Below are 20,923 nucleotides of genomic sequence, written 5' to 3'. Positions count from 1 at the left end.
GCATTTCAAGGGCTCTCCTAACGTGATATGGTATCTGCAATTTATTCTAGCAAAAATTATGCTCCAAAAGTCAAGTGGTGCTCCTCCCCTTCAGTTTAGCAAAACAGTAGTTTTTCCCCACATACGGGCTATTGGTATACTCAGGAGAAATTGTACAACAAACTGGGTGGTCCATTTTCTCCTGCTACCTTTGTGAAAATGAATACTTTGGGACTAAACCAACATTTTTGTGGATTATTTTTTTTTATTTCTACGGTCCATTTTTTTAAAATCCTGTGACGCCCCTGCGTGTTCAAGGTGCTCACCACACCGCTAGATAAATTCCATGAGGAGCGTAGTTTCCAAAATGGGGTCACTTGGGGTGGGTTTCTGCTTTTTGGCACCTTGGAGGCTCTGCAATCACGACATGGCGTCCGTAGTTTGTTCCAGCCAAATGTGCACTAGAAAAGTCAAATGGCGCTCCTTCCTTTCTGAGCCCTGTTGTGTGCCCAAACAGTAGTTTTCCCCCACATATGGGGTATCTGTGTACCTAGGAGAAATTGTGCAACAAATTGGATGGTTCATTTTCTCTTGTTACCCTTGTGAAAATGAAAAATTTGGAGCTAAAGCAACATTTTAGTGAAAACAGTGATTATTCATTATTTTCTTCCACTTTGCTTTTATTCCTGTTAAGCACCTGAAGAGTTAACAAACTTCCCGAATGTGCTTTCGAATACTGTGGGGGTGCCATTTTTACAATGGGGACTTGTTTGGGGGGGGGGGGGGGTTCTGACACATAGGACGCTCAAAGTCACTTCAAAAGTGAAGTGGTCCTTAATGATATTTCCATCTCTCAGTAACTGTTTGGCTGCAGATATCTTGGCACGGTTAGTGCCTTATGATTGTGTATTGTTTATCTCTCTATATATTCCAGAAATAAAGTTTTAAAAAAAATGATGCTGACAAAGTAGACATGATGTAAATGTTATTTATGAATTATTATGTGCGACATGACTACTAGTTTCGAGGGCATAAAAATTGAAAGCTCAAAATTTGCGAATTACAATGTGTCAAGGAAAAAACAATCTCAGAATCAGTGGGATCTGTTGAAACGTTCCAGAGTTATTACCTCATAAAGTGAGTGATCAGAATTGTAAAATTTGGCCTGGTCATGAAGGTAAAAACAAGATATGGAATGAAGGGGTTAAAGAGTAATCATCATTTTACACTTTTTCCCCTAGAAATTGGTAGTACATATAAAAATAAGCAACTTTGTTTTTTATAAGATCTATTACATCAGCTTCTTTCATTCGCAATTCACAAGTAAACTCCATCTTCAGTAAATACACTTTGCCAAAGGGATAGGAGAGGACAGTTGGTGCTCATAAAGTTCTATGGAGAAACCGAACTGTTGTTTCATCAAGAGAACTTGCAGCAGAATGTCTGTCGGCCTCTAGCTCCTCCCACCATCCATAGAAATTTATGTGCACCAACTGTCATCTATCTCAGTAATGTGAAACTCTGATTTTACTTGTGAATTAAGAGTGATAAAAGCAGATTTCTCTGATAAGATATATTACAAAGTTGCTTATTTTCATGGGCACTATTGATTTATGAAGTAAAAATGACAGTTACACACCTCAAGGTCATGACTAAAGGTAAGCAAAACTAAGTTTGGGGTTCGTACCGGACATTGAATATGGACTTTGCGCGGAAATCCGTTTGAGGATGCTGAGGAGAGAGAGAAAAAGAGCGTGCGAGAGAGAGAAAAAGAGAATGCGAGAGAAAAAGAGAATGCGAGAGAGAGAAAAAGAGTGTGCGAGAGAAAAAGATCAAAAAAAGGAGAAAAAGAGCGTGCGAGAGAAAAAGATCAAAAAAAGGAGAACAAGAGGAAAGAAAAAACAAAAGAAAAACAGCGAAAGAGAGAGCAAACGATCAAAAAAAAGGAGAAAAAGAGGAAAGAAAAAAATGAAAGAGAAAAACAGAGAAAGAGAGCAAACGAACGAGAGAGGAGAGAATGGAAGAAAAAAAGAGAGAAAAAGGGAAAAAAAGACAGACTTCTGCAGCCCCCTAGCCGTTACTATGACCGTCTTACAGCACCAAAGTTCAGATCCCCATTGGCTTCTATGGGGTTCGGATACAGTTCTGGTACCTGAACCGACTGGACTTTGGACTAAAGTTTGCTGAAACTTGAACATTCACAGCTGCGCTCATCCCTAGTGACGCCTGTCGCTAATGGAGCTGACCTCGGCGCCATATTCCATTGTGCTATACATGTATATATAGTGTAAAATGTGACACTGAAGCCTCAAAGCTGCGCCCCTTGTCCCTGTGGGGCCCTAGGTTTCAGCCATTTCCATCACCACACAGTGATATCAGAGTACTCTGATCTGAGTCCCTCATCCCGTCTGCACTCGTCTACACTATCCAGCAGAAAACTATTTTTTTTCCCTGACGATTTTCCAGCGATCGTCAGCCGACGCTGCGCGCTGTGGTTGTGAGGAGCCGTCGGCCGCCATTTTGCTCCTGTCATGGCGGCCGCGCTGTGCTCGGTGTGTGGAGCTGCGCGGCTCTGAGGCTCCTCAGCCATAACGTGTGCTGCTGACAGGAATCCGCGCCAGCCCTGAGCACAGCGCCCCCTCAGCCGCTCACACCTCGGCTCATTTACATGCATCACGTCCGTCACGTCTCCGTGCGCCTGCCTAGTGACAAAATGGTGGCCGGCAGCCTAGGACTGGGTCATCCGTGTGGGGGAGGGGGACCCAGCAGGGAGCGAGGGCTGTGCTGCCGAGCAGTGCGTATCCGAGCTGTGAGGTGAAGCGTGGCGGCTGGGGGAGGGGAGAGCTGTGTGCGCCACTGCAGGCGCCGAGCAGCGCACGTACACGGTGTGTACACGCAGGAAGAAGCCACCACACCGTGGCCGCCATGTTTACATCATCCCGTCACTCCGGGAATTACTGACTGTTTCCCGCTTGTACACGTTCTCTCACTTGCGTAAAAAAAAACGAAGAAATGCTGCGCGCCGGCACTGAAAGGGTGTGCGAGGCTCTGGCGACACGGAGCAGCCTCTCTCCTCACACAGCGCAGCTTGCAGCATAGCTCCGGGACACGCCCACCCCCAGAGTAAGCTCCTCCCCCTAACTGCTCCGACTGCACATTCGCCTCTCCCCTCCCCCACCTTCATAGACTAACTGCAACGCATGGGCGGTGCTTCGCCTTCATCAAGTTTATCGAGGCCCCGCCCTCCAGCCGAACACTAGAGAGAGGGAGGCGGGAAAACATTTCAGTGATTGACGTCTGCCTCTGCCAATCCGATCCGCCCTCCTGAACGGCTTCATCCAATCAGAGCGGTTAAGGAGGCGGGGACTGTCGCTGGCTCAGGCCGCGCCTTCTCCACTCTGTGACTCCGCCCCCCTTATGCTCCGGGACTGGACGGGGAGAGTTGGGTTACGGGGGGAAGGATCGCTGCGGCCGGGGGCCTATTCTCATCTCCCGCTACCGGTAAGTGAGCAGAGCGCTGGCGGGGCGGGATAAGAGGGTGGGCGGACGTGTACGGTCTGTGGCCGCGCTCTTCTTTACCCCTCTCACATGTGGAGGCGCTCTCATACGCCACCTGGCGGAGGGGATGTGATATTTGCCCCCCGTGTTGTGTACGGCGGGGCCGTTCTGTGCCCGGTAATGGCGCTGCTCCCCTTGCTGTCACCGCGGTGCCCGGCGGGCGGCATTGTGTCGCCCTGAGGCGGGTACCCTGCTCGGGTCACCTCGGGTGTGCCGGTGCTGCCGGGATTGTGCTAATGGCGGACGGGAGAGACAGCGCCGGGGCGGAAAAATCCCCTCAGGGCAGCAATCCCCTCATACAAAGGCCGGCGGGGAGAAGGGTCGGTGGCGAGCGTCGTGTGTGAGGGGTATACAGGCAGCAGACGTGTGTGTGTGTGAGGGGTATACAGGCAGCAGACGTGTGTGTGTGTGAGGGGTATACAGGCAGCAGACGTGTGTGTGTGTGAGGGGTATACAGGCAGCAGACGTGTGTGTGTGTGTGAGGGGTATACAGGCAGCAGACGTGTGTGAGCGGTATACAGGCAGCAGACGTGTATATACTGTATGTGTGTATCCCCCCTCCCCGGCCGCGTACAATGAGGCCGCAGTCGTGCTGCCTCCGCTCACTAGGCCGCACTTCACAGTTGCTGCCCGTGGTATTGTGTGAGGAAATCCTCGTCTGCTGTGAGTGCGGCGATTGGAACCTGATGGCCGGGAGGGGGCGGCGCTGCACGGAGCACAGCTGCACTACCGCCTCCGGCCGCCAGGTGGCTCCCAGCAGAATGCTGCGCACAATGCAACGCGAGGGGCAAGAACGCAGGATCTGCTCCTCCTCCTTTATGGCCTGATGTTATCTCAGCCCAGGGCTGCTGCTGGGCCTGCGCTGCAGTGTGAACAGGGCACGATATCACTGTGCAAGCCGCGGCCTATCAACCTGACTGAGTGCTGAGCTGCAGCTTACTTGTTTAACCCTTTTGGATTGCACAGAAACAAACACTTTAGTTTAGTGTATGAGGCCTTGCTTGTGATGTTTGATAGATTTGGATATAAATTTTGTGGCATGGCACATTATGGCCCCAATTTATAGGTTTTATTAAAAAAAAATTGTCTTTGTGCCAAATTAGTAAATTCAAAGATACATTTTTTTTCTCTCTTTTGCTACTTTAGAGTTAGATATTCCTTTCTATAAATGTTATGTTTCAATATCAGAGAAAAAAAAGATTTTGTACTCCACTAAGGTGCTGTGTGTGTGGTACAGTAGCACAAAAAAGTGAAATTCAGGAAAGCCGCAAATAATAAATTAAAGAGAACCTGTCAGCTGATCCATACCGGCCGACCCAGAGGACCGAGGTGTGCTGTAGACTGTTCGGTGTGCTGTAGACTGTTCGGTGTGCTGTAGACTGTTCGGTGTGCTGTAGACTGTTCGGTGTGCTGTAGACTGTTCGGATATGTGGGTCCCAGGTGGCTTCCCACTGCCAGTGACTGATAGTCTCTGCCCATACACCCTGTCAATCCAGGGCAGCAGGCAGAGAGAAGTCATCAAGGACCCACCTTTCTGACTAGTCTAACTCGCGGTCTCAGTCCCTGGCTGCTTTTAACTAGTTTTTATCAAATGCATTAACGTTGCAAAATCAAACATACCTGGCTGAGATATCACAGCCCGTGCCCGATACATGCTGCACAATCCGTGGGCAGCATGTATCAGCTGGCAGGTTCACTTTAAAAGGACTGTCAGTCCAGGATGACTGTTCAAACCAAGCACAGGCGCTCAGTGCTTCATGGTGGGGGCCGATCATTTATATACACTGTCCCACCTGCTTGTTTTCCATCTATCTCCACCCTTCTTTGGCTCTATGAAGCCAGAGCTGTCGATCATATAAGGGGTAGAGATAGAGGGAAAACAAGCAGGTGGGAAGGTGGTTTGGTTTGAACAGTCATTCTGTCCTGACAGTCCCTTTAAGGCCCATTCACACTTGCTCGTAGCTGTAAAATGACTTCCGACTTATCATTTAAAGAGGTTGCCGTCCCTTTCTCTTGTTAGTGCAGCTTTCCTCAGACTGGTCATTCAGTGGCTGCCTATGGAGGGTCATGTGACCAGACCAGTCAATCAAACTCGTCTAATTGTAAAACCTCTCGTAAAGCTGCTCTTACATTGGAGGAGGTTGATGGTCTGGTCACATGACCCTCCATAGGCAGCCGTTGTATGGATATCAGTTCTGGTCTGTTTGTGAGGGAAACTGCAGTTTCTCAAAATTGTTTTCTAAGAATTGTAACTGTGCACTTATTGTTATCGGCGGGTCACCAACCATTTATAAGACACTGTTCTGCCGATGGTGATTGTATTAATGTCTGCACGAACGATCCAATTATCTTACAAATTAGAGTTTTGCTCGTTTGCCTGGTAATTGCCGCCATGTTCACACAAGGTGATTATTAGTGTTCTAACAAATGCTTATTCCAATTATTGGTTCGTCTAAATCAGTGTTTCCCAAACTCCAGCCCTCACTGCCCCCACAAGTCATGTTCTCAGGATTTCCATAGTATTGCACAGATGAGAGAATTCCTGATGTCTTGATGATACTTTCATCACCTGTGCAATACTAAGAAAATACTGAGAACATGACTCGTGGGGGCTGTGAGGACTGGAGTTTGGGAACCACTGGTCCAAATGGCCCCTTATTCTGCATCCAAATGCTGCACATGCGTTTTTTTTTCACTTGTGGCAAGTAAAATCGCTATATATGAACGCAGCCTAAGGCCGAGGTCACGCGCGCTTATTTTCTCTTGTGCGAGAGAATCGGGCTGATAATGCAAATGACACTCGGCTCAAACTCTGTCAGAGATTTATCCAAGTGTCAGTGCATTTTGCTCCGATCCTCTTGCATGAGTGATTCGCAGCAAAGGTGCGGCAGAGATGGAGAAAGTAATTTGTGTCTTCCATTGCCAGCGTACGCAGTAATCGGACTGCACTCGGATGACATTCGACCTAGTGCAGTCCGATGTTTCAGGCGCGCCCATAGACTTGTATGGGTCCTAATTCCACAGTCCTGCCTCACTACTGAGCGTGTACATAAAGTGCAGCACAGATTCATCTCAGCTAGAAGTCTAGACCCTTTGACCAGAAACAGAACAGACATTTATAGGACATTTCATAACTTTCCCAAATTCTTAAGAAAACATTTACAGCACATCCTGCATTGTACTACTGTACCCAATTTATTATATATTTTAAGAGTCGGTCCATTTTATTCAGACTCTACCACCCTGTTTGCAGATATATATGCATTTTTCTTACTGCGAGATCACTAAATATAAACCCTCATAGACAATAACCTAAAAATCGGTGTAAAATTTCTCAGATATTTAAAAGCATTAGCAGCGTGACATGATTAGAAGCAGTAGCAGAATGGGGTGAGAGAAGACCATAAAAGCAGCCAGGCCTGTGTTTCTACTCATTGTACTCTCTACACCTGGCCTGTGCATGGATTTCAATAACTGGAACACTGTTCTACATATTTTCTAAAGTTGTCGGGTTCAGTAATGAAATGAGCGTTTTCTTAATGATTTTGACCTCCTGAATTCAAATCTGGCGTTTTCGCCGCCATTGACTTGCATTGGAACGCATGTAATCCGCATCACTGGATCTGTACATGCGGATTCCATGCGTTTCAATGTGCGGATGGTACCCGGGTTTGGAGAAGAGGAGACTCTCCTCCAGACTCGGGTACTATAGTACCTGTAAAAAAAATAATAAAATAAAAATTATAAATTTATACCTACCTTCTGATGGCCCCCGGTCTCCACAGTGATGCATCCTGGCTTGCCAGCAGCTTGCGATGGTCCTTTAGTCTACCGTGAGCTGCCGGCAAGCCTGGACGCATCGGATAAAGACATTGGGGGCCATCAGAAGGTAAGTATATATTTATTTTTTGCCATTCTTTCGGTCACACTATATAAATCTATGCCGGTTGCATGGATTTATATAGTGTGACCAAGTTGTCAAGCACTTTCCAAGTGATGCTAAAATCGCTTGGAAAGCGCTTGACAAACCGCATGCGAAAATGCATGTGAAGAACCCTTCACATCCGCATGTCCCTGGCAGGAAAAACGCATGTACAATCCGCATGCGTTTTTTTCTGCCAGGGAGATGCAGAAACGCTCAGGAAAAATCCGGAGCATTTCTGCATCGTGGGCACATAGCCTTACTCTTAGGCAGATCCAAAAAATCTCTAATAAGATGGTTCAGTTCACTTTGTGTTATAAGGTGTGGTTCAGTTGAGGTTACTGAGAAAGTCTGGGTCCTGAGAGGAAGATGCTTTGACACCAAGCGCCCTCTTCTTCCTCACTTGACTCGACTGAAAATGTTTCAGTTGTTTTGGAACCAGCAGTTCTTCTGTATATGGTACTGGGTGTATTGCAGATGGAGTGTTTGGATACTGTAAAGTCCACTTCTTCTTCCTTGAAACTCTTCCTAATGGGATGGACACCATGCAGAAATAGCAAGTAGTAGTGTGATCGGTTGGTTCTCTCCAGATCATTGGGACTGCAAAAGGCATAGATTGCCTCTTCCCATGCAACCACTGGGTAAGATGTGATGCACATCTATTGCAGCATATGTCTAGAGCCCAACTCTTGTCCTGATCTCCTTCTATTCTGCCAAAATACAGGTTGTAGGCTTTCCTTATCATGGTAGTCAAGTTTCGCCTTTGTGACTTCTCCGCATATGTAGCAAAAACTGTCTACTTTTGTTAATGCAAGAACGAGGCATATCTGAAAAAACGTAGACATGTCAATATGCTAAGAAATCATAAGACTATACCTTACACAGAGATCTTTTATAAAAGTATTAATTAGCTTTACATCATCGGAGCTGAGTTGGCGGTTTTTGATTGGTCACCCTAAGACAGGGATGTGAAACTCAGAGGGCCAAAATGAAAATCTTGGACAAAGTCACGGGCCTACCAGTATAGTGTATAATGGGCCTCACAAAATCCTTCATACGGAATAATAGGGCCCCACATAGTCCTCCGTACAAAATAATGGGCCCCACATAGTCCTCCGTACAGAATATTGGCCACCACGTAGACCTCCGTACAGAATAATGGCCCAACATAGGCCTCCGTACAGAATAATGGCCACCACATAGGCCTCCGTACAGAATAATGGCCACCACATAGGCCTCCGTACAGAATAATGGCCACCACATAGTCCTCCGTACAGAATAATGGCCCCACATAATACTCCATACAGAATAATGGCCACCACATAGGCCTCCGTACAGAATAATGGCCACCACATAGTCCTCCGTACAGAATAATGGCCCCACATAATACTCCATACAGAATAATGGCCACCACATAGGCCTCCGTACAGAATAATGGCCACCACATAGTCCTCCGTACAGAATAATGGGCCCTCACAGGACTAAGACAAGAGAATACTGAAGGCTCAATAGACTAAATAGCTGATGTAATAGACAAGCTACTAACAATGCAATAATGATGAATAGGGATGAGTGCAAGTGCTCGGGTTTGCACCGAATATCGCGGGTGCTCGAGTGACATGTTGGAGTCCCCGTGCGTTTTGCGTCTGTCAGAACATGTGGGGATTGCCTGACAAACACTCTCCACTCAAACTAATAGAAAGGCAGGAAGGTTCCCCGGTGTGATGGCTTTCTTTAACATATGGAAAGGAATGAGACAAAAATTTGCAGAGGGAAAATTTTCTTATTAAGGTTTTCCGGTTTCGGGAAAAGCCTCCAGGTCTCCCCCATTCAGTTTTTTTTTCTTCATCCCTCCCCAGGTTTAGTACTGAGTCTTTTGCTTCTCCTAGTGTACGTTATTGTTTGCTGCAGTTATATCATGACGACGACACTGCCGCCAATCGGTGAGCTCAGCTGACTTGTGTCGTCAACTTGGTTAGAGCTGCTGAGATCACTGATTGGCTGCAGTGCTTTCTGTGACATCATCGCTGCAGACAATAAAAGACATTGGGAGTATTTTGTTTTAAAAAAAAAAAACAAAACAAAAAAACGGCAACCATAGGACCGGGATTTTCCTAAACCGGAAAACCCCCTTAGATTGGGTCTTGGATGCTTTATGGCTACTACAGCAATAACGGCAGTGGCCTAAGGGACTTAAATATGTGCCACCACAATAAACCTTGTTCTAAGGCCTCCTACTGTCCCTTGATTAAAGAAGTTGTCCACTACTTTATCACTGATAGCCTATCCTTGGGATCTTTCATCAATGTCTGATCAGTCGGGGTCCGACACCCAGCATCCCCTCCAGCCAGCTGTTATCGGTGCCGGCGGTTGCCGGCCGGAAATGCTCAATTGTGGAGCTGCTCCATCTTCTGATAGTGGCTGCGGATGGGTACTACACATCCACCTCCTATTCAAATCACTATTTCACTGACTGATATTAAAATTTCATGCATTTGTGACCCTGGAGATGCCCAGTACTCTCCCTGCTGTGGAGCTGACATGCAAAGTATGTCTGAGCTTATCTGCCCTCCTACATTGATGCACTTTGTCCCAGCTTTTGAGGCGACTACTCTAAGCAATGAAAATTTAGCCAGACTTTAAAGGGGTATTCCCATCTAGTATATTTATGCCATCCATAGATGTTGATCCCACCAATGCAACCTGCATCTACCTCAAGAATGGGCCTGACGTACCGCAGTCAGTGGAAAATGGTCAGTTTACATTTGTGTATGGCAATTCTGACCACCTCTTCAGAAAGCAGCGCATCATGGGGGCGCCGTTCTCAAGATCATTACTGGCCCCATTAGTGGAAACAACATCTACTATGCATTTTTGGAAATATCCCATTAACAACGGTTATCTGAATGATAAATTCTGCATGGGTCGTATTACTGAATCGTGGCTGGAGCCACTATTTGTGGCCGAAAACCAAATTTACTGCAGCTCAAAGCAATTTTAGTTGTTAATGACAGCGCTGCCAATAGGCGACCATTAATAATGCATTCTTGCATTAGCTTTAGTCGACTTGAAAAACCAGCTGATCTTCATGTCGCCTAGTTTTCTGCCGCGTTATGTGCTGTGCTGTGACAGTACATGGTAGCTCTGCCAGAACTATGATAGAGACCACCAACCCAGTCAGCCTGCAAAAATAAAAACCTCAGAAGTGGGCTCCGGATTGTGACTAAATTAATCATAGAGGCAATGATGTGATTTTTGTAGCCTGGGGCCCTACTGCATAGACAGATATGTAAGACATACCATGCCGGACGCCTGCTAGCACCGAGAAAGGCTTCACCTGAGCTCACTGCATATAGTGTGATTAATGAAGCACTGAGCCCAGCATTAAAGAAGAAATATAGTCCTCACTGTTAGTCTGCAGTGTTTTCTGTATGATCACGACTGGGGGTTGCATTTTCTGCTAGTGGCAAGTAAAGCCCACCCATTTGCCATGGAGGAGGTGCTTGGCAATCCTTCGTCCTAATGCAGACAGTGCAGAGGGAGGGGGTAGGATTTTGCTGCAGCCACTTGCTTTGCAGCCACACAGTGGACAGTGGAGAGGAGGGAGCGCATGGCTGATCTTCTCGGGGCATAGAAAATTAATTATTTCTTAGGTTCAGTTGTAAATGAGACAACATGTGCAGAAAAGGAAACAATGAAGGAATTGCTGTGACTATTCTACATTTTTTCTACTGCTTTTGTGCATAAAAAGATATAAAGGCCCCTATACACATTAGATTACTGTCATTCGGACCTGCTGATGTCAGCTGTATCCACTGATGGCCTAATGTGTATTGGAGCCTCCCAACTCTTTATTGACAGATGATGTCGGGGGAGAGATGGATTTGACATGTACAATTTCAGACTGCCGATACATTTGATATCTGAGAACACAGGAAAGTACGTTTTAGGGGGAGTCAGCGGCGATTGCTGTCTGGCAAACAATCGTTTAACAGCTATCTATTGTGAATGGGGGGCTTAACGTGAGTCTGTCACCCCCGAAATAAGTAATTAAACAATTATGTATGAGACTTGGCCCATATTAAAATCATATTAGCCGTATACATTTCTCTGTTGTGATTAATTTGAAAACACTTTAAATGAGGGGGCTTAGGTGCGCTCTTGGCATGACTAACACCTTGGTGTACCATTACACCCCTTCAATTTGCATACTGAGCAGTTCCCAGACTCTGATAGCTCTCACTTGGTCAGAGCGAGCGCTGCCTGAATCCTAACTGCGGTGGTGCGCATGCACACGGACTATGCAGAAGTCAGCGGCACGCAGCACACAGTACAGGGGGACGGGTTCCCCTGAAATTCAGGATGCAAATGTGCCATGACAGGATTCAATGATGAAAGGCGGTGCTACACCATTCTGTATGTGTGCCGCTGACTCCTGTGTAGTTGGTGTGCTTGCGCAGTACTGCGGTTGGGGTTCGGGCAGCGCTCGCCCTGGCCCAGTGAGCGCTGTCAATCAAGGAACTGCTTGGTCTGCAAATTGAGGGAGGTTGCAGGAAAGCCCCCTCATTTGTATATGAAACATAAAGTGGTTTTAAACTAGTTACAACAGTGAAATATATACGGCTAATATGATTTTTATAGGGTCTTAGGTCCTCTACATCAGGGTTCCCCAACTCCAGTCCTCAAGGCCCACCAACAGTGCATGTTTTCAGGATTTCCTACTTATTGCACAGGTGATAATTCCATCACCTGCACAGGAAATCCTGAAAACATGATCTGTTGGTGGGCCATCAGGATTGGAGTTGGGGAACACTGCTCTACATTACTGTCTAATGAGTTAATTTTGCATTTCGTGGTGATCTGACTCACTTTAAAGGACCACTCTGAGGTGTTTATTTTATCACCGGAGTGGTATCACTAGTGTATGTTCCTTGTGTGAAGTAAAATACTTACCTGCCGCCGTCTTCTGCTGTTCCTGCGCCGCTCTTGTCGTGTTCCACACCACATGACCGAAGTTATGGCCTTCCGGATCTCATAGACTTACATTGAAGTGGTTGTTCAGGTTTGTAATGAAAGTAGGCAGTCACTCTGTGTGACTGCAGACTTCTAAATCCTCAGTGCGCGCTGTCAGGATTCTCTGGTGCGGCCGACGAAAGCGGGCAGTCATGTGACCACAAGTATGCAATATTTGTTCTCCCAGGCACATTCCGACTAGCTTGACAACCCGCATGCGGAAATGCATGTGAAGAACGCTTCACATCCGCATGTACAATCCGCATGCGTTTTTTCTGCCAGGGAGATGCAGAAACGCTCAGGAAAAATCCGGAGCATTTCTGCATCGTGGGCACATAGCCTAAAAGGAAGTTGTCAGAAAATGAGCTATTGTTTAAACCAGGTTATGTTACGTGCATTTATTTATTTTTAAATGTCACGTGGTTTTTTGAAAATAAAAAAAACAATTAGTAAACTTGCAATTTCCACTCTGACCACTGGGGCTCTTTTAGTCTCATACTTCCTGGCTTTGCAGGATGAGCTTTCAGCTGGCTTCCTATCATCAGAGGCAGGATTACAAAGACTGGTAACACATCTGTACACAGTTGATAACACAGTATCCACCAATCACAGTAGGACATGTCACAGCTCCCCCTGGTTACAGTGACCTTTTCACACGCTCATTAGATGCTTCGATACAAAAGATAGGATTATGATCCGACCATTGTGACTTACATGTTGTGCGCTCGTACATGTGAGTAACGCTTCCTGAAACAATAGGAAGTTTGTCTAATAAAAGTCCTAGTGGCCAGGGTGAAATTGTAAGACTTCTTTTTTTTTTTTTAATTTAAATAAGAATTGTGATGACATTACCTAAAACATACAAATGTAACACAAATACCTCATTTAAACCATAGGTTATTTTTCAATTATGCCTTCACTCTAAGGCTCTAGTTTTGTCATACAGCAAGAACGAGAGGTGCTGGAATGAACCCACTGTTTTATCTTGTGGGTGTTGAATGTTGTCATCGTTTTGAAAGTAAAATAGAGCTAGCTGCAGTTATGTTTCCTCCTCCTCCTATCGTGATAGAATCGGTGACGCAGTCTGAATAAGATGTGAACAGAGCCTAACAGCATGGAGTAAGCATGTACTCTGCCGGCTGCTGCAGATGGATAGATGGTAGAGAACAGTGGGGCCCACGTCACACAAGCAAATCCCAACCTGACAAATGGTTAAGTAACCGTAGAGGTAGGAATAAATGGATCCTTACAATAGGTAATCAATGTCAGATCAGTGGGGGGTGGTACCTACACCGATCATCTGTTTTCAGCTATGGGCAAATGTAACCGGTGAGAGTGCTCTGCAGTGGTCGTCAAGTACATGAGATAAGTTGGCTGATCCTGCCAGTTTTGGTGGTATTATCCATCTAATGTGTATGGTGGGCCCTGACAGACTAAGTTGGCGAGAGACGGATCCAGGCTGGTGAATTTCACCACCTCTGGAGAAGAGGTTGATGGCGACTCTGATAGAGAAGGCAAACTCTTGGCCGAGCTCTGCACTCCTATGCATGGGAGAAATAACCGACCGATCTTTTGGCCAATAGCTGTTTAGCAGATTTAAGTCCGATTAACATAACCCGGTAGCAGTGATTTTGGCCACATTTTCATTATAATTTTTAAACAAAACTCCAAATCTGATTCGAATTTAAGGCTCCATACATATTGGGCTAAAGACAGCCAAACTCACCGACTTCTGGGTGATCGGCTGGCAGTCTAATGTGCATCATGGCCTCCCAGCTCTCTCTAGATGTCTGCTGATATGAGGGTCGGGCAGTTTGCATATTCCTGTCCAGCATATAAAGAGAAATAGTGAGGTACCAGTCACAATGTGCAGCCTTCAAATGTCGAGCACTAGTCGCTACACTCTACATATGAAAGAGTGTTAGCCTAAAAACCACGTAGACAGGGCACTAGCCGTGTGCATGCGAACCAGGTGGTGCAAATTCCATATATAGTAAAACCTGAGCCGTCAAAGCTGTAGAAATGGAACAGATAATGCACTCACCAACAGTGTTGCTTGATAATAGCTCTGTTTATTTGGCATTACACATGCAGAGTGGTGGTGCAGGTTCTGGGGTGCGGGGGTGGGAGGACAACTGCCGTTACGCGCTGGTCCTGCGCTTCAACGGGTCCACTACGAATGGTAGAGGACCCCTGGAAGCGCAGGACCAGCGCGAAACGGCGGTTGTCCTCCCACCCCAGAACCTGCACCACCACTCTGCATGTGTAATCCCGAATAAACAGAACTATTATCAAGCAACACTGTTGGTGAGTGCATTATCTGTTCCATTTCTACAGCGTTGACGGCTCAGTTTGCATATTAACCCCCATCCCTTTTGTTTTTCTGGAGATAAGTACCTGCCAGAGGTGTTCGGCAGCGGCTTTCTCCGAACTCTCCTTTGAAAATGCATAAAAACTTGGCTGAGCAAAATATTTAAGGGAGTCGGAAGAGATGGCTGACAGTCCAACAAGCACTCGGCTATCCCTGTATGGCCAGTTTTATTTTATTTTTACAGATCTAAATGTCACTCGCTCCTAACTGCACTTCCTGGCAACATTTGCAAATGGTGGCAAGAAGAGCTATGTCACGACGGGCTCTCCTGCGCCGCGGTGGGCTCTCCTGCTGCTGAGGCAACCATGTGATGGCGTAAGCACTTTCTACAGAGCTCAGGGCATTGTACATTTGCTTCTGCCGGATCCGTTTGGCTCCGTGTCCTGCTGCCAATTGCAAATTTCTGCCAGAAATGCGGCCAGGACTAGGCACATATGTAAAGCTCCAGGAGTCTGGTCAGCAACCTGCGGTGTGTGCGCTCCACATGAGGGTAATTGCACCGTCCTCATGCAGTGCTATTAATTAGTTCTGTGCGCAGTATTTTATTTGTAAATAGTGGTTACTAATTTATGCACTGTGTGTAAATTAATGAATCTTAGGGTGGTTGTCTTGAACAAATTCTCGGAGGCTGTGATGAAAATGTCTCCTGCACAGCTGTAGATGAGCAAAACGATTCGCAGGACCCCTGATACACTGGCCGCTTCAGTACTTGTGGGAGCCGGACCAGAGCACTGCAAACTCCTTACTACTTCTGTGGCTTTTCTGATTAAGTAGGCCCCACAATGTCATGACCCAAAATAGTGGTGATGGCAGTGTCTTCTCCCCTCCTTCATTACTGAAGTGCCTTGTCCCAACCCCTTCCCCTCCTTCATTACTGAAGTGCCTTTCCCTTCCTACTCACTATTGTGATGTGCCCTCTACTGGCAGAAGGCTTACTTGTATTAGTCACACACTGTTTACCAGAGGAGGGAGGCATAATGCCATCATTATCTAACAGTCTCTCCTACCTGGCAGGAGCGCTGGGTGACTGCCCCTGCCAGAGCAGATGGAGGCTGATGCTTCTTCCATTTATCAGTGACTGGAAGCGCCCAGCTGCTGAATGCACATAGGGCTCAGAGGGAGACTTAGTTGCAAGGGCTGATTTCGCTAGTCGCCATGGAAACCAGGCTTGCTCAGCCCGCTCTTAGACCACATGTGTTTTTATATAATGGTATGGCCAACATGCATTCGGCAGCACTAAGGATAGGAAAACTAGACTGAGGCATTACTATTTTGTGCTTTGCAACAGTATTCAACCTCTTATATTCCATCTCCTGTCCCCTGATTAATCTAGATTAGTTTAAAGCAGCCAATATTAAAGTAATCTTTAAACTCGTGTTTGACAAAGATTTCTTTAAATGTCCCCAGTAATTTCAGAAGACTTGCTATCTTGTGAGATAGTGATAGACAATCTGTAAATTACGTTCTTTTAAAAATCGTTTTACGGCTGAAAACTAAACCCAAAATGGCGACTAATAGGTGAAACTTTCTCTCTATTGTGTGGTGTCTAATGTACCGTATTCTGGATATGAGCAGCAAAGACAGAGACGGTTACAGGAAGTAGGGCTTGGTCTTTGTCTCTGTCCCTGCTCCTCGCTGTTATACTGTATGCAGGCATGCTTTCAGTTTAGGATAGGAAAGTCATTTGTCAGTAGCAGGTGCAATGCATGCTGGGAACTGAGGAGATAGAAGTTACCGCACATATAATGCTGACAGAATGCTGATTACGAGGAACCCAACCACTGAGTGTGAATGATCCATTACAAAGCATGAGAATAGGGACAGTTCCTGGACATACTAGGAGGTATGTGCACACAATGTTTTTTTCAGGTGAGCCAATCTGGCGAGTTTAAGAAGTAGATTCTTCAGGAAATGCGTGTTTTTTTTTTTCTTTTTTCTTTCCCTTCTTGTCTTGTTGTTTCTTCAGTGCTTTATCAACACTTTTGACCGCTGGCGTTTTTTTTTTTTTTTAACACTTTTTCCAGCATTTTTGTTGCGTCTTTTTCACTTCATTCAACAATAAAGAAACTACTGGTTCATTTTAAAGCAAATCTGCTGGTAAAAGCTCAATAAGACTCCCTTGATCCTTCCCATTGACTTGTATTGTAAAGTATAGAGCATCTTAAGAGCAGAAAACCGCTGAAGAATGGTCGGGTCACTTATTTTAACCGTTTGACTTCTTAGGAAACTTAAATCACTTGAACTTTAAGCACTTAAAACACTAAAAAGCCTGAATGTATGTACAGCAAGTCATTTTTTACATAGAGATGCGTATGTTCGTTATTTTAAGCGTATAGTTGGAGCTTCAGGCAGTTTTCGGAGCGGGATCCGTTTGAATAAGAGTATGTGCACACAGTCGGTATTGGCACCGCTTTGAACCCAGTATACTTTATGCTGCGTCCAAAGTGCTGCACGCAGGTGAGTCCGCATCTGTTCATTGAACCATGCGGATTCACCGCATCCTATTCACCGAGCTGCACTTCCCCATTGGCTAGGTCCACAGAGTCCACGAAGCCAGGCGGACAGTACGTAATTGCATCACATCGACGAAGAAAGTTATGAAGCGTGCAACAGGCCAAAACAACAGAGTCTATTGATTTAAGCTTCATGTTAATTGGCGTGTGAAAAACTCTGAAGCGGTTGGCCAGGACAGCGTGTCAGAAAACGTGCTGTGTGGGTGTGTGTGCACGAGACCCCTAAAATATCTGCCCATGCAAAAGCATATATATATATATATATATATATATATATATATATATATATATATATATATATATATATACATACATACATACATACATACATACATACATACATACATACATACATACATACATACATACATACATACATACATACATACATACAGATAGAAGCCTAGCCCTCCCTTCCTGAAGAGCAGTGATAGCAGATAATTGGTTGATGTCCTATAAATGAATTAAAAATGGAAACCAATTTGAGACCCCAAACAATACCTACCTCGCTAAAGATGTCTGATTTCTTCAAAGTGGAGTCACAGCCGGAGAACGCTGGTGGGATCCGAAAAACAAGGACGCAATAGCGACCACCAATCGGGGACGAGGGGCGCAGAAAAGTCCAATTTATGCATGCCTACGTGTCTCAGTTCTGAATTGCTAACGAGGTCGTTGATAAGGTGTCAAATACAGCGATGCACACTGCCCAGCAGGAGCGCAACAACCCAGGAATGGTCCAGGAAGCTTTGTAACGATCAGCGATCTCACAGCAGGGGCCTGATCTTTGCTACCTGTCAGACATAACGACATCACTAGCGAGATCGCTATTGCGTCACGAAAACCGTGACGCATCAAAGATCTCGCTAGCGATCTCGTTATGTGTGACGGGGCCTTTAGGCCGATACTTTGGCCCAATGTAAAAGGACCTTACAGGTATGTTCACACGTTGCATTTTTGCTCTATGCATTTTCACCCATATGTTTTTAAAAGTGCTGAAAGAATTAACATGCTGCTCCACATATGCTGCCTAAAATATGCCTCAAAAACGCCACGTGTGAACATACCCCAACACTGAACCAGGAGTAGAGTGAGTCGGCATCCTGTTTTTTAGCATGGGGACTGGGCAGAATTGGGGAAGGATGAATGGGGTAAAGTACAGAGAGACTGCGAAATACAGAGGCGGCTTCAGTCTAAAATGCCATTAGTGAGATGGCTGCCTGCTCCACCATTAGGCTCGGCCTACAACTGAGTCTTTTTGCAGCTTTACTAATTGATTTTAACTACTCGGCTAATGCTGAAATTTGCCTTAAGGCCCCGTCACACTTAGCGACACTGACACTGAAGCAGGAGCAGGCTGGTAACTATGGTAAACATCGGGTTACTAGGGGCACACGCGCACCTAGTAACCTGTTGTTTATCATGGTTACCACTCTGCTACAGTGAGCGGGAGGTTACCGCTCACTTTAGCAGGCTCGTAACCATGATAAACAACTGGTTACTAGGTGCGCGTGTGCCCCTAGTAACCCGATGTTTACCATAGTTACCAGCCTGATCGCTGCTCCCGCTGGTCACACACAGCGATGTGTGCTGACCAGCGGGAGGGCAACGACCAAAAAATGGTCCAGGACACTATGCAGCGATCAGCGACCTCTCAGCAGGGGCCTGATCGCTGCAAAGTGTCACACATAGCGACATCGCTGGTGAGGTCGCTGTTGCGTCACCAAAACCGTGACACAGCAGCGATCTCGCTATGTGAGACGGGGGCTTTAACCATGCGTATGTGGCTCTGACAAGCAGGCATGTTTATTTTTGATGAAGGGAGTAAAATCCTTAAACCATTGGCAGGTTTTTTTTTTTTTTTTATGTCCTGTGGGAACAATGGAGCAGAATGACTGTTTTGTACACAACCGCTCATCCCACAAGGTGACATCAGGAGGCCCTGATCCCATTTGCAAAAAGCAAAACAAAACCAAAAAAACCCTATTGAAACATTAGTTAAATGTCCTTTCCATTCCAGAAAATCAAGGCTGGTAAATACGGCTACTGTACTACCAAAATTTGTGATTATTTATTTTTCTTTCTTTAATGAAGTCACACAGTATGTCCATTATGTCATCTATACAGCAAAAATCAATTCAATATAATAAACATTGTAAATTCCATTCTCTTAAAGGCTGACGAGTAAATGGGTGGCCATTACCTATGAGCAGAGTGCTCTCTCACCGTGAACCAGCCGGGGGTTGGTGAGGGCCCCGTCACTGCCATCTCCAGTAGTGTCCCATACTGTTTCCTCTGTGGCTGAAATCTTGGTGTAACATTAGGGGTGACCGTACATGGTCAGTCACTTCCCTGCTCTGTTCCTTACATTCAGGCTGTATAGTGATCTGACAAGGAGCAGGGCTGTGGAGTCGGTAAGCCAAACCTCCGACTTTGACTCCGACTACCTCAATTTCCATGACTCCGACTCCCTCATACATGGCTCATGTTTAAGTGATAAATTTACTGTAGCACAGATTCATCTCAGCTAAAAGTCTAGACCCTTAGATCAGGAATAGGACAGACATTTATAGGACATTTCATAACTTCCCCAAATTCTTATGAAAAAATATTCCCCACAAACTGCATTGAATTACTGTACCCAATTTTAGGAGTCGGTCCATTTTATACCGAATCCAACTCCACAGCCCTGACAAGGAGGCCGCCAATACCACGTGGTAAATTACAAGGAGAAATTGAGTATATGCAGCAGATGTAACATGCAGGGAAGAAATAGACAGAAAATTGGCTATTTATTTAGTGGGACCGCTGAGACCGACTCAGATGTTGCGAAGGGATTAAAATAGGGTACATCATCAAAATAAGATTGGCGGTAGCGGCCCGACGCCTGGTGTGGCTGTAAACACTGAATGGAGCTGAGCAGCACAGTCTCGATCATGTAGTGCCTGTTGCCGGGTCCTGAAAATCAGCTGGTGGAGCCAATAACTGTTGACTAGTGGCTCCTACTGATCTGATATTGATGAGCAGCTATATCCAGACAAGTCCTGTAAGCAATGTGGTTGATTCTCAGTCACACTTTGCATTATATCCTTTTCTCTCTGGGAATCTGTCATGGTGGTGGAGGGGGAGGTACGGGCATTTGGTAGTTTATAATACACATCAGATCATTGTGCAATCCAGCTGAAAATATGTCCATGACAGTTTTTTTTTTTAGTCTGACATTTACGTAATGGTAAGTTTATATAACTTATATTGGGAGGGTAATGGGCTTGCTGCCAGGCATCTCTAGCAAAAGCTTTTTCCCCCTGAGAACAAAATAATCAATCTGATCAATCTTTGCCTTTCAATCCCCAAGACATCTGCCATTGGGAAAATGTCAGGACGCCTCTGTCCCACGTACGCATTGAAGAAGTCCTCCCGTTAATTTATTTTCCCCCTTAAAGGGGTTGTCTGCCCTTAGGCTACACGCCTCAGGATTCACGAGTCTGCAGTCACGTAGAGGGCCTGCAGACTTGTAGCTTAAGACCTGACAAACCCTTTAACCTGTATCGATGTGTTAATATACTCGCC

The 20,923-nt window shown here is 45.7% G+C and overlaps 1 protein-coding gene across 1 annotated transcript in view; it reads left to right on the top strand.

Annotated features, from left to right (window-relative positions):
* The first annotated feature begins 3,334 nt into the window (after window positions 1-3,334).
* ZMYM2 (zinc finger MYM-type containing 2) overlaps window positions 3,335-20,923 on the top strand; it is a 72,660-nt gene continuing 55,071 nt past the window's right edge. Inside the window, exon 1 of the mRNA XM_073662406.1 lies at window positions 3,335-3,480. The gene's annotated coding sequence lies outside the window, so the exon portion shown is untranslated. The remainder of the gene's footprint in view (window positions 3,481-20,923) is intronic.

This window comes from Phyllobates terribilis, unplaced genomic scaffold (genome assembly GCF_046119375.1).
Source record: "Phyllobates terribilis strain yellow unplaced genomic scaffold, ASM4611937v1 Scaffold_2__4_contigs__length_985480577, whole genome shotgun sequence".
Taxonomy (NCBI): Eukaryota; Metazoa; Chordata; class Amphibia; order Anura; family Dendrobatidae; genus Phyllobates; species Phyllobates terribilis.
This window is presented reverse-complemented; position numbering and strand designations above follow the sequence as displayed.